Genomic DNA, 12370 nt, shown 5'->3' with positions numbered 1-12370 from the left:
TTTTCTTTTTGAAGGTGGCTTTAAAAGCAGTCAAAGTTATTGCAAAATAGAATGTGATTATAAATATTGAGGCAGATGTATTCATATGGCTTATAAATTAACCCTGAAGATAATCTCCAAATAAGAATTCCAAAAATATTTTGGGCAGCTGTTTGGAGAAAGTGGAATGCCTACTTTGAAACACAACACTCATTTGGATGTTTATGTTCCAGAGTGTTCGTTTTTAAGTTGATTTCATTATCAACTACTTACTTTATTATTTAAGTAAAACTTCAGTAGGGTTCTTAGTAAGTGCCAGGCACTGTCACTTTAAAAATATTAATTCATTTAATATTCATAACAATCCTGCTTTCTCCCTGCTTCATTTTACAAATAAGAAAACTGAGGCATGGAGACATGTTGTTCGCCCAGAGTCACCCAGTTAATAAGTGGATGAGTTGGGATTTGAACCCTAGGCAGCCTTCTTCCAGGTGCCAGAGGCTTCATTACTAAGGTATGCTAGCTCCCCCAATTTTCTTTTTTTAAACAGAGATGGTATCTCACTATACTGCCTAGGCTGGTCTTAAACGCCTGGGCTCAAGCAATCCTCCAACTTTAGCCTTCCAAAGAGCTGGGATTACAGGCATGAGCCACCATCCCCAGCTTATGCTACCCTTTAATTAGAGTTAGGACTAGTCTAGCACTGTCAACTACTGTACCTCAGGGTCTATCAGATGGAAGGGAAAGAAAAGTCAAAGTGACTTAGAGGTTGGAAACCTGCAGAAATCAACAAATCCAACCAAGATGGGAACAACTGGAGCTGGAATGTGTTAACAGGGAGCTTTTATACTGCCTACCTCTTCCGTGGCACTGAGACCTAGAGAAGAGTTCCAGCCTCAAGCTGGAAGCGATGACAGATTTGATTACAATCCCAGAATCGGAAATCACAAAACAATTTTCAAAGCAAGAGACCAAGGGGAAGGGGGTGCTGACTGACTGCTCAGAGAGGGTGTCCGAGGGCAGCAGGGTCTTGATGAGGTCATTCCAGGCCAGGGTCTTCAGCTCTTGGCTTTGCCAGCCCAGACACTCTATTTTGTCAGTGCACCTAGAGATAAGCAGGCACAAGGGAAATGAATTATGCTAACCAGATTCTTAAGAGTCTAAACCGAAACACCCACAGTTAGGACAACAGTGCCAATAAGCTTGTTCAAAGCAATGCTTTTTCCTGCAGGGAAATGGGCAAATCATTATCAAAGTCTGTTTTGTAAGGAGAATTGACTGAGTGACCTCAGAAGAGGATGTTATGAAATGTTGAGAGCTGGATGCGCCCATCTCCTGGACTACCATGTAGCTACCAAAAAGGCTATCAGTCAGAAGTGCAGGAGAGCACCCTCCCCTCATGACACTCTTCCTACAACTAGGTCACAACACAACACTTTCGGTTCAGCTTTCTTTAGCATTCCTGGCCTCAGACATGGATGACTAGTGGGTTATCTCAGATGGTGAATGTTTGTGATTTTTGTTTTGTTTGTTGACTTTTTTTTTTTTTTTTGAGACAGAGTCTTGTTCTGTTGCCCAGGTTGGAGTACAGTGGCGTGATCATGGCTCACTGCAATCTCCATCTCCCAGGTTCAAGTCATCCTCCCACCTCAACCTCCTGAGTAGCTTGGACTACAGGTATACACCAACATACCCAGCTAATTTTTATATTTTTTGTAGAGACAGGGTCTCCCCATGTTGCCCAGGCTGGTCTCAAACTCCTGAGCTCAAGTGATCCTCCCAGCTTGGCCTCCCAAAGTGTTGGGATTACAGGCATGAACCACTGTGCCTGGCCTCTTGGTTGACAGTTTTTCCTTGTGGTACTCTTAGAGAGTGGCTACCCAGACTTTCTCTGCAGGGTGTGGGAGCAGCTCATTGCCTACCAAAGCACCTGCAGCAGGGCAGTGAGGGCAGGGCTTCAGGGGAAAAGCCAGAGCCTTTTCTGGCATCCCACCCTGACACCTTATTCCAGCCCACAGAATAAAAACCATCAAGGCAGTTATTAGGTCAAGGTTTGGAGAAATATAAGTCACCACATTCCTGTTGGCCGATTCTTTTATTGTTGGTGGTGATGCTGATTTTCTAGACACATAACTCCTGAATCAGTCAACCAAAGCTTGGCAAGTTTGCAGGCTCATCTTTCCTCATTCTGTTTTGTGCAGAACACTCTCATGGTCTGAGCTGCCCTGTTGTGTGGTTTTAAACTCACCAAATGTAGGGAACTGGGAGACTGGAGACCTGGGGAGATTACAGCACCCCAGCAGTGCCTTAGCATTTCTTATTTATTTATTTATTTATTTATTCGGACAGGGTCTTGCTCTGTCACCCAGGCTGGAATGCAGTGGTGTGATCTCAACTCACTGCAGCCTCTACCTCCCAGGTTCAACTAATCCTCCCATCTCAGCCTCCCAGGTAGCTGGGACTATAGGCATGTGCCACCACACCCTAATTTTTGTATTTTGGATAGAGACAGGTTTCACCATGTAGCCCAGGCTAGTCTTGAACTCCTGAGCTCAAGGGATCCACCCGTCTCAGCCTCCCAAAGTGCTGAGATTACAGGCATGAGGCCAGTGTCTTGCTTTTAAGGCTGTTCAGTCATTCTTTACTGATTGACTGTGATGGGGCACAACCCCACTGCAATGTCTGTCTCTCCCAGGAATGGTCTGGACTTGCCTTGCCACCTTCAGGACACCTGAGAGGAGCTGGAGAGGCTCATTTTGCCTATTGCCAAATGACAGACCTGAATTTATAGAGTTTGGGTTTTTTAGGTGCACATAAAACAAGCCAACGAACTGTGCTTAAAGTTGAGATAGATTAGGGGAAAACCCTCCAGGAGAAAACCCCCTCTCACCTAGGAGACTGTGGAGATGAAGGTCACACACCTCTTATTGGCACCCAGCATGGTGGCTACAGGAACCAGCACCTCTAGTGCAGTCATATTTTTCACTTGTCATGAGATCTGTGGCAAGAATGGTTCGGCATATGATCTAGTCTGCATTCTTCTAACCCTTAATCAATGTTTGCACATTGTTCCTGTCACCCCTATGTCCCCAAAGCATTGATGTTTTAGCTAGTATGAGACTTTTTAGAGGACCCAATATATAATTTGATCATTCACAAGGGTAAAATAAAGAGTACTACACAGAAACTACACAAAAATAAAATAATCACATATTGGGGAAGGTGGAGGATGGCTGATTCACTAGCAGATGAAAAATCAAAAACAGAAAGGAAAGGCACAGAGTGTCCACAGAACTTTTCGTGCATACCTAATTGTCCATTATAATTTTAGCCTTGGCTTCGTGACAGGTAGCAGTTTTCAGAGTTAACCTCTCTGACTAGAATGTGGCTTCTCCAGTCTAAAAAGTCGCCCTTGCCGTGCCATTGTTTCCACAATGCCGTGACTCGGATTCGAACCGAGGTTGCTGCGGCCACAACGCAGAGTACTAACCACTATACGATCACGGCGAGCTACCGGGACGCCACAATGGGTAGGTGACCCGGTGCTGCCCTTCTCGTCTAGATGGTGGCCGTTCCCGGTTTTCCTAAGTTTCCATTATCTGCCAGGTTCTCCTGTAACCCATGTTCACTCGCAAGAGCAGCCGGGATCGTTGTGGACTCCCCAGCCAGATGTCTCTGCTTAATGTACGCACGGATCGCAAAAGAGGGAGACATGAAAGTGCTTTGCAACCAAAGCATTCCTATGAGGCCGGGCCTGCAGTGGTGCGAAGCCCCCGGGGGACGCCCGAATGGTGGCCCGCAGTCTCTGTGACGCACACCATGCCCGGGCTATCATGCTATCTGAACGACTTTGGCTGAGACTGGAGCTGTCTCCTAAAGTTTGTATTTTTTCTTAAATTTTACAAGAAGGAAAATCAGTTCTGACCCACCGCCACACAACTTTCTTTAGTCCCAGGGGAAGGGGAACCCCGAGCGCAGCCTCCACAGTGGAGAAATCGGACCCTCTGGTCCGCAGGGAAGTGTGCACTAAAATCGAGCAAGCAGAGACTAGCGCGCCTGCGTGCCGTCAGATGGCTGCGAGGGGGAGAAAGGCGGGAACAAAAAAAATCAGTGACATTGCAAGGGGGCGGGGCTTTCAACAGAGAAGTGTTCAGGCGACGAACCGAGGCTTCGTGTCCCTAGTAGCTCGCCGTGATCGTATAGTGGTTAGTACTCTGCGTTGTGGCCGCAGCAACCTCGGTTCGAATCCGAGTCACGGCATTGTGGAAACAATGGCACGGCAAGGGGACTGTGTTTTATTGTACGAATCCATTTTTTATCCTGAGTTCACAACATTGTGGAAAATGGACCCCGATCTCCTTGTGACAGTTAAGAACGACGTTTACGCTGACTGGCAAGATTGGAGTTTGAAAAGATATCGGCTTCCGGGCCCTCTCAACCTGGGCGCATTTTTGAAGACAAGCCACAGAGCTACTCGCCAGGCTAAAAAGTGTTGTAATATACATATGTGATATACAAATTTCCACGGAAGCACTGAGAGCAGATTCCTAATTATAGGAAAAGAAGGCCTCGCGAAGGAAGTGAGCATGAAGGTTAAAGGCGCAGTGAGAATTTGTCGGGCAGCCAGAATGATTTCGTGTGCAGAGGCTTGAAGGAAGTCTGGAAGAGGAAAAAAAATCATTTATTTATTTATTTGTTTATTTTTGAAACGGAGCCTCGCTCTGTCACACAGGCTGGAGTGCAATGGCGCGATTTCGACTCACTGCAACGTCCGCCTCCAGGGTTCAAGCGATTCTCCTGCCTCAGCCTCCCTAATAGCTGGGATTATAGGCATGCGCCACCACGCCCGGCTAATTTTTTTTTTTTTTTTTTTTTTTTTTTTGTATTTTTAGTAGAGATGGGGTTTCACCGAAAAGGAAATGTCTTAATTCCTATTTATAAGTGTTCTGTCTTCTTTGTAAGTCACCACCTCAACAACGCGCAAAGGCACTGGCCTGACAGGTAGTAGGCACTTCTCCAGGAAGTGTTGAGTGAATTAGTGCAATTAAGGAATGGGGAACTACACTGAAGGAGGGTCAAGAGACGAGCTAGAAAAGGGAGACGAATTTCTGGCGTCTGGGGGTGAGGGTGAGGAGGGCAGAAGTGAAAATATTCAATTTGTGTTTAGCAAGATCCTCCGGCGGCTCTGCACTGGAAGGATTGATGGGAGCTGGTGACACTGGAGAGACAGGTGGTCTCTCTGGAATTCATTTGTTAGATACCAATGACACGTTCTGAGTTTAGTAAATAGCCACTGCCCCTGTTGTGTACTCGGCCCGGTTCTAGGCGCTTTAGGGGCGAGAGCGCTGATGGACAAGAATTAAAATCGGACTTAGTTCCTGCTACCGCCCGGGGACACAGCGAAGGTGGGCACATGGCACGGCGGAAGCATTGCGGAAGGAGGAGTCAGGACTGTCAGGGCTGGAGAAACTGGAAGGAAGTGGTTGTTGGGAAGATGGGGAGATGCGTTTGTTGATTTTTTTTTTTTCTAAGTGGAACCGGGTTCTAGGGCGACCACAATCTCCGCACAGGCGGCGTTGGGTCACCGCTGGAAGATGCAGCAGGAGGGACGACCCGTGAGGAGCGCCCCCTGCAGGCCCGGAACCCTTGAGTGTTCGCGGCAAGGGTCTCGGGGTATAGGAAATGGGAATCCCTCAAGGGCAGTCTGAGTTCCGGGCAGCCTCATTCCTGGATGATCACGCAGTTTCCCCTAAACTCCCACTGCCTTCACAGGGAGCCGATCTCATCATCACTACCGCCCGTGGCTAATAGGCCAAAACAAGAGAAGATAAGCAACTGGCGGAGTACAACGCGCCTGCGCGTTCTCGGACTCAGCTACAGGCTGGAACCCCGCCGCATAGGTAGGCCATTTAATGACGCGCAAACTGGGAAGGCCTATGACTGTTGAAGAGGTTAATCAGAGGCTTGAAGCTACGGGTCCCCGGTAGCTCGCCGTGATCGTATAGTGGTTAGTACTCTGCGTTGTGGCCGCAGCAACCTCGGTTCGAATCCGAGTCACGGCATTGTGGGAACAATGGCACGGCAAGGGGCTCGTCTTTTTGCTTGTTCATAACATTTTATATGAATCATAATTCACTTTCTTGAATCGAACCGCTGCTTCTCTCTCCTTTGAAAATCGAGTGACTCTAAAGGTCGCCACCCCCAGTAATTCTCATGTCATGTTCTAATACAGCTTCGGACCAAGCAGTTATAATCCCTTTCTTACCAAATATCGTGTCTGAATCATTCCACAGCAGTAAAACAGCGCCCTCATGACCTGATTTTTTTCTCTTTTCATGTACATTTTGTATTGGGTAATTTATTTTTATTTGTTTATTTACTTTTGAGACGGAGTCTCACTCTGTCGCCCAGGCTGGAGTGCAGTGGCGCGATCTCGGCTCACTGCAACCTCCGCCTCCCAGGTTCAAGCGATGATCCTGCCTCAGCCTCCCGAATAGCTGGGACTACAGGCGAGCACCACGATGCCCAGGTAATTTTTGTTTTTTTAATTTAAAAAAAATTTGTTTTTGAGCTGAAGTCTCTGAGTCATTTATTTTTAAATAGGGAATACATGCACAAAAGTCTAGTAAAAAGTACAGCTCTTTTTTATTTTTCACCCTGTCCACCAATGATTTTCAGTTTCCATCATATCTTTCCACAACAGTCCTTGTATGAACACATATTTATATATGCATATATGTACATGAATATATTCCTTCTTGCTTTTTGCATAAAACACAAATATGCTCTTGCTTGTTCGCTCTCTTTTTTCTTTCCGGAGGTGATGGAATGTGAACAAAACATGAGGTGATAGATTTGTATTAATGGGCAATCTCCCTTTACTGAGAAGAGTCACATACCCCTAGGGATGTGAATCTCTACTTATTTCTGGTCCTGTTCCTCTTTTTCTCAGGCCCTGACTCTAGGCTGGTGAGATGGGGAAACAGTTTGTGTTGGTAAGATAGGGGAAAGGGACTTTTTGCTATACCCATACAAACCTTTGGATAGCAGCATGGGCCCTGTTAGGAAGCAGCTCTATTTTGATTTCAGGTGGGAAGGGCAGGGAAGCATCTTGAATTTGGAGTAAGGTAAAGGGACTTAACTTAGCAGGCCATTTGGAGACCATCCACTCCCATGTCCCCCTTCTCTTACTGTCAGTATTCAACTTTCAGTCACAAACTACAGTAAGAAAATTAAAGATTCAAGCTCATTGAAGGCAAGACTGGATCTTAACATATGTTTGTGTTCCAAGCACACAGCCTCTACATGAATATTTGAACAGAGATTTCTTATGGAGTCCATAAATTAGTGAAACAGCCAGGTTTTTTGTTTTTGGAGACAAGGTCTTGCTCTGTCACCCAGGCTGGTGTGCAGTGAAGCAATCTTGGCTTACTACAGCCTCCAACTGGCTGGCCTTAAGCAATTCTCCTACCTTGACCTCCCAAAGTGCTAGGATTACAGGTTACAGCTTCTGAATCTTAAACTGTGTCCCATTCAACACAGAATCATGTTATTTTCATATCAAATAGAAATAGTCTGTATTTCTACTACGAAGTGTGTGCTCATGTTTTTCTAGTAATTTATAGTCCTTTTAGGTCTTTCTTTTTTTCCCCATTTTCCTATCCTTAATAGGGACATGACCTGGCATTTTCCTCTTAACTCTATAATAAAGAGGGAAGAAAAAAAGAAAGTTGGTAAAAGTAACTGACTTGGAGCTTCAGTGAAATCCTCAGAAGGACTTAGGATGGTCTTTGGAGATGTGGCGTCATCTGAAACCACTCAGGCTACTTACTTTCCACCAGTTGTACCAGATGGGAATATAAACCTAATGCACCAGATCTTCTGGTATTTCAGAGGAAGACAGCAATCTGGGGTTTTGTGTGAGATGTTATAAATTTTTAAATACTGGCAACTAATTCAATTATTTTTTTAAACACTGAGTTGACCAAAACTATATAGACCAAACAAAACTTGGCCCAAATGGAGCTCTGTCTTAACATCCAGGATCCCAATAACAAAGTTCATATGTAAGAGTACTAGGATGTGGTTGTCCTCTCAAGGTTATGGTCAGACATGGCTCCAAGACAAGGCTGGAGACAAAAGGCAAGAACCAGACTTAGATGGCAAAACTTAGGAAGGACAGAACTGGGCACCCAAAGCCAGGCAAACGGGAGAGAAGGTGCTGCACTCAGTGCCCAGTGAGCAAAGTGAGGGCTAAGGACTTAGCCTTGGAACATGCACAACTTTAGGAGGTTAAGAGGGAAAACAAGAATGTGGCCTGAGACTACTCTGGGCACACTGCCTATGGGGTAGCCCTGCTCTTAAAAGGAGCAGTATCTCTGCTGCTGTATTAAATTTATTTTTAAAAAAAGATTTGGCCGGGGGCGGTGGCTCACGCCTGCAATCACAGAACTTAGGGAGGCCAAGGCAGGTGGATCACGAGGTCAGGAGTTCAAGACCAGCCTGGCCAATATGGTGAAACCCTGTTTCTACTAAAAATACAAAAATTAGCCAGTCGTGGTGTGTGCCTATAGTCCCAGGTACTCAGGAGGCTAAGGCAGAAGAATCACTTGAATCTGGGAGGTGGATGTTGCAGTAAGCCAAGATTGCACCATTGCACTACAGCTGGGCGACAGAGCGAGACTCCATCTCAAATAAATACATAAAAACAATAGATTTTAAATAAAAGAATGCGGCCTGAGAGGAGAAAACCAGGAAAGTGTCATTTTAAGGAAAGTTTGGAAGACGAAGTTTTCAAGGACAGGAGTCAGCAGACTCAGGTCCTGCAAAGAAGTCAAGGAGAAAAAAAATGAGAAAATAATTAAATTTGATACTTAGAAGTCATGGTTGACTTTTAAAACTATCCATGACAGCAACTGGGCAGTGTATAGCAAGTCACAAAAGTTTATACTCTGCCCCAATATTTCTCAGTTATCTCTCTGAGGCTCATTATTGAATATTATATGCATTTGAGACAAACACAGATCTGCTTATTTCCTCTGCCCTATTGTTTCACTAAATCAGACTAAGGCATAAGTGACTATTCCTCTCCTCTCATGTGAATATTGTGTATTAAGTGAAAGGCTAATCAGAGACTTAAAAGAATTCGACCACTTATCTCTCATCTACCTACGAACTGGAAGCCCCCTCCCTGGCCTCTAGTTGTCCCACCTTTCCAGACAAGACCAATGTACATTTTACACGTATTGATAGGTCCGTGACCACCTTGGGCACATGTCCTCAGGACCTCCTGAGGCTGAGTCATGGGTGTATCCTTAACCTTGGCAAAATAAACTTTCTAAATTAGTTGAGACCTGTCTCAGATATTTTGGGTTCATAGAATTATAGAATTAAAGAGTCACTATTTTGCAAACCCCAGTGTAATAGCAAATTTAAGTATAGATAATTAATGGGGGGGATAAAACCATGGGGTAAAATGTTGCTGGAAGAAAATAGCTAAAAGTCTCAGAATATCATTCCACAGCTTTCTTTCAATTATAAAGTGGAGAGATCTGGTGGACTCTAGCTTATCCAAGTGATCAAGTCTAACATCACCAATAAAGGGACAAATGTGCATTATGGGCTTTCTGGTGTGACACACTAGAAAGTCCACAACATCCCCCATCTAGTGCTCCTTTCAGAAATGTGTAACCTGAATATAATCATGAAGAATGGAAAAATTCAGAATGCGAGACATCCTACCTGGTAATTGGCCTGGACATTTCAAAAGGATAAATGTGATGAAAAACAAACTAGTAACGAATGAACAGGGGACTGTCCAAAATTAAAATAGACTAAAGGAACTTAACAAACAAATGAAACGGGGAACTTTAGTTAAATCTGGAATCAGGAAAAAAAAAAAAAAACTCTAGGGAGTTTCTCTGAGTCTACTTGGCTCAGGAGGCTGCCTGAAAGAAAATTTAATTTTTTTTTAAACAAAACAAAAAAAGAAAAAAAAACTATAAAAGACATTTTCAGGAAAAATCGAAAAATTTAACGAGGACTGTATAATAGACAATATTATTAAATAAATATTGTTACCTAAATGTGATAATGATCTTGTAGCCTGATAGAAACATTCCTTATTCTTAGGCAATGCATGCTGAAGTATTTAAAACCGAAGTGTCATGATATTTGCAACTTGACCAAATGGGCAAGAAAAGGAAAGAAAAAGAGAGGGATAGAGCAAATACAGCAAAATTTAAAAAGTGGTGAATCTAGCTGAAGGGTAAACAGGTTTCCACTACACTTACTTTTTTTTTTTTTTTTAATATGGAGACAGGATTTCCACCATGTTGTCCAGTCTGGTCTTGAACTTCTGAGCTCAAGTGATCTGCCCGCCTTGGCCACCCAAAGTTCTGGGATTACAGGCTCCAGTCACTGTGCCCAGCCTCCACTATACTTTCTTTGGGGTTTTCTGTAGGTTTGATAGTTTTCCCAAAAAAATTTGGAAGAAAATAAAGCCTACATGACAAAAATGGGGAAATTACAATATAAAGTTTACAAATATATAAAATTATGTGTATAACACAATTATAGTTATATAAAACTAAGAATAAGAAACAGAAATTGTCTTTATCCATTTCAACATTTGTCAAACTGATGTCAAGTGACAGGATCTGCACTTGGGGATGGGAGCACCCATGCTTCCTTACAGAATCCCCGTACTATGGCAAACTGCTTAACATGCAAGAATTTGACTCTAAGCTGAGCGTAGTGGCTCTCACTTGTAATCCCAGCACTTTGGGAGGTCCAAGCAGGAGGATCAGTTGAAGCCAGTAGTTTGAGACCAGCCAAAGCAACATAGCAAGAACTTCATGTCCACAAAATAGAATACAATAAATTAGTCGGTGTGGTGGTGTGCACCTGTAGTTCCAGTGCTTGGGACGCTAAGGTGAGATGACTGCTTAAGGCCAGGAGTTCAAGACCAGTCTGAGCAACATACTGAGGCCCCATCTTTATAAAAAATTAAAATTACTTGGGCAAGTTGGCTTACACTTGGGAGGCTGAGGTGGGAGAATTGCTTGAGCCAAGAAGTTCAAGACTGCAGTGAGCTGATTGTGCCACTGCACTCTGTCCTGGGCAAGAGAATGAGACCCCATCTCCAAAAGAAAGAAAAGGTAAACAGAATTTGGATCTAGAAAACGCCACCCAATTCTCAGAGAAGCCTTGCTGTGAAGGCCTCAGCTCTGTATCCTTGGTTCCTATGAAGCTGTCTAACTCCATGAGATGCTCAAACTGCCTGCTTTTACGAGCTCACACTCTGGTAAGGGAGGGAAGTACATTAGCAGATCATTTAAAACAAGAGTAAGTTTAGGGTGCGCACAGTAATTATAATTTTAAAATTATTATTTAAACCCTGCCTTTATGACATCTTCCCTCCTTCCCATCTAATTTTATTCCTACTCTTCCCACCATGAATACTCCCCTTCTTTTTTTTTTTTTGCTTTGTCGCCAGGCTGGAGTGCAGTGGAGGGATCTCAACTCACTGCAATCTCCACCTCCTGGGTTCAAGTGATTCTCCTGCCCCAGCCTCCCAAGTAGCTGAGATTACAGGTACATACCACCACACTCAGCTAATTTTTGTATTTTTAGTAGAGATGAGGTTTCACCATGTTGGCCAGGATGATCTTGATCTCCTGACCTTGTGATCCACCCACCTCGGCCTCCCAAAGTGTTGGGATTACAGGCGTGAGCTACTGCTCCCAGCCAATACTCCCCTTCTTTATGGTGTGCTGGTTCCTACTTCTATACCTTTGTCCAGCTAATACTGACCTCCTGTCTTGAAATGACCTTTCACTCCTTTGCTTCATCTGTCCAAATCCTACCCAGCTCGGTCTACCTCCTGTCTTGCATGAAGCCTGCAGACTTGATTGATTCTTTCCTCTGAGCCGTCAAGCAGTTTAACTCATGTGACACCTTCCACTGTAAGCATTTTACAGTTTTCAAACCTTTTTCATATTCATCATGTCCCTTAATCCTCACACAATGATTATCGTGCCCTTACCAGACATAAGGAAAGCAAGGATCAGTAGCATTGAGTACTTTCCCCAAATACCTGGCTACAGCCCACAACAATTGGACTTATTAGTTACCTATCCATGCCCTCGCACCTGGTAGAGACTCTCTGATGTAGATTAACTGGACCATTCTTCTGTATTTATCATCTCTGTGTCCAGCTTTGTTTTGCATTATTTGTTGATTTAACTGCGCATTTTAAAACTGTGCACATGTTGGCCGGGTGCGGTGGTTCACACCTGTAATCCCAGCACTTTGGGAGGCCAAGGCAGGCAGATCACGAGGTCAGGAGTTTGAGACCAACCTGATCAACATGATGAAACCCCGTCTCTAC

At 44.2% G+C, this 12370-nt stretch overlaps 1 long non-coding RNA gene and 3 other non-coding genes across 4 annotated transcripts; 2 read left to right on the top strand and 2 right to left on the bottom strand.

Annotated features, from left to right (window-relative positions):
* Positions 1-444: 444 nt before the first annotated feature.
* On the bottom strand, positions 445-3486 carry LOC118144836 (uncharacterized). Its single transcript, XR_004729645.3, has 3 exons — positions 3288-3486; positions 2870-2977; positions 445-1084 (listed from the first exon to the last, which is right to left on the bottom strand). It is a non-coding gene; the product is annotated as an uncharacterized LOC118144836 (long non-coding RNA).
* On the bottom strand, positions 3415-3486 carry TRNAH-GUG (transfer RNA histidin (anticodon GUG)). Its single transcript has one exon. It is a non-coding gene; the product is annotated as a tRNA-His (tRNA).
* A 681-nt stretch (positions 3487-4167) lies between these two features.
* Positions 4168-4239, top strand: TRNAH-GUG (transfer RNA histidin (anticodon GUG)). The gene has a single exon. It is a non-coding gene; the product is annotated as a tRNA-His (tRNA).
* Positions 4240-5969: 1730 nt separating this feature from the next.
* TRNAH-GUG (transfer RNA histidin (anticodon GUG)) lies at positions 5970-6041 on the top strand. Its single transcript has one exon. It is a non-coding gene; the product is annotated as a tRNA-His (tRNA).
* The last annotated feature ends 6329 nt before the right edge of the window (positions 6042-12370 follow it).

The sequence above is a fragment of the Callithrix jacchus genome, chromosome 8 (assembly GCF_049354715.1).
Source record: "Callithrix jacchus isolate 240 chromosome 8, calJac240_pri, whole genome shotgun sequence".
Taxonomy (NCBI): Eukaryota; Metazoa; Chordata; class Mammalia; order Primates; family Cebidae; genus Callithrix; species Callithrix jacchus.
This window is presented reverse-complemented; position numbering and strand designations above follow the sequence as displayed.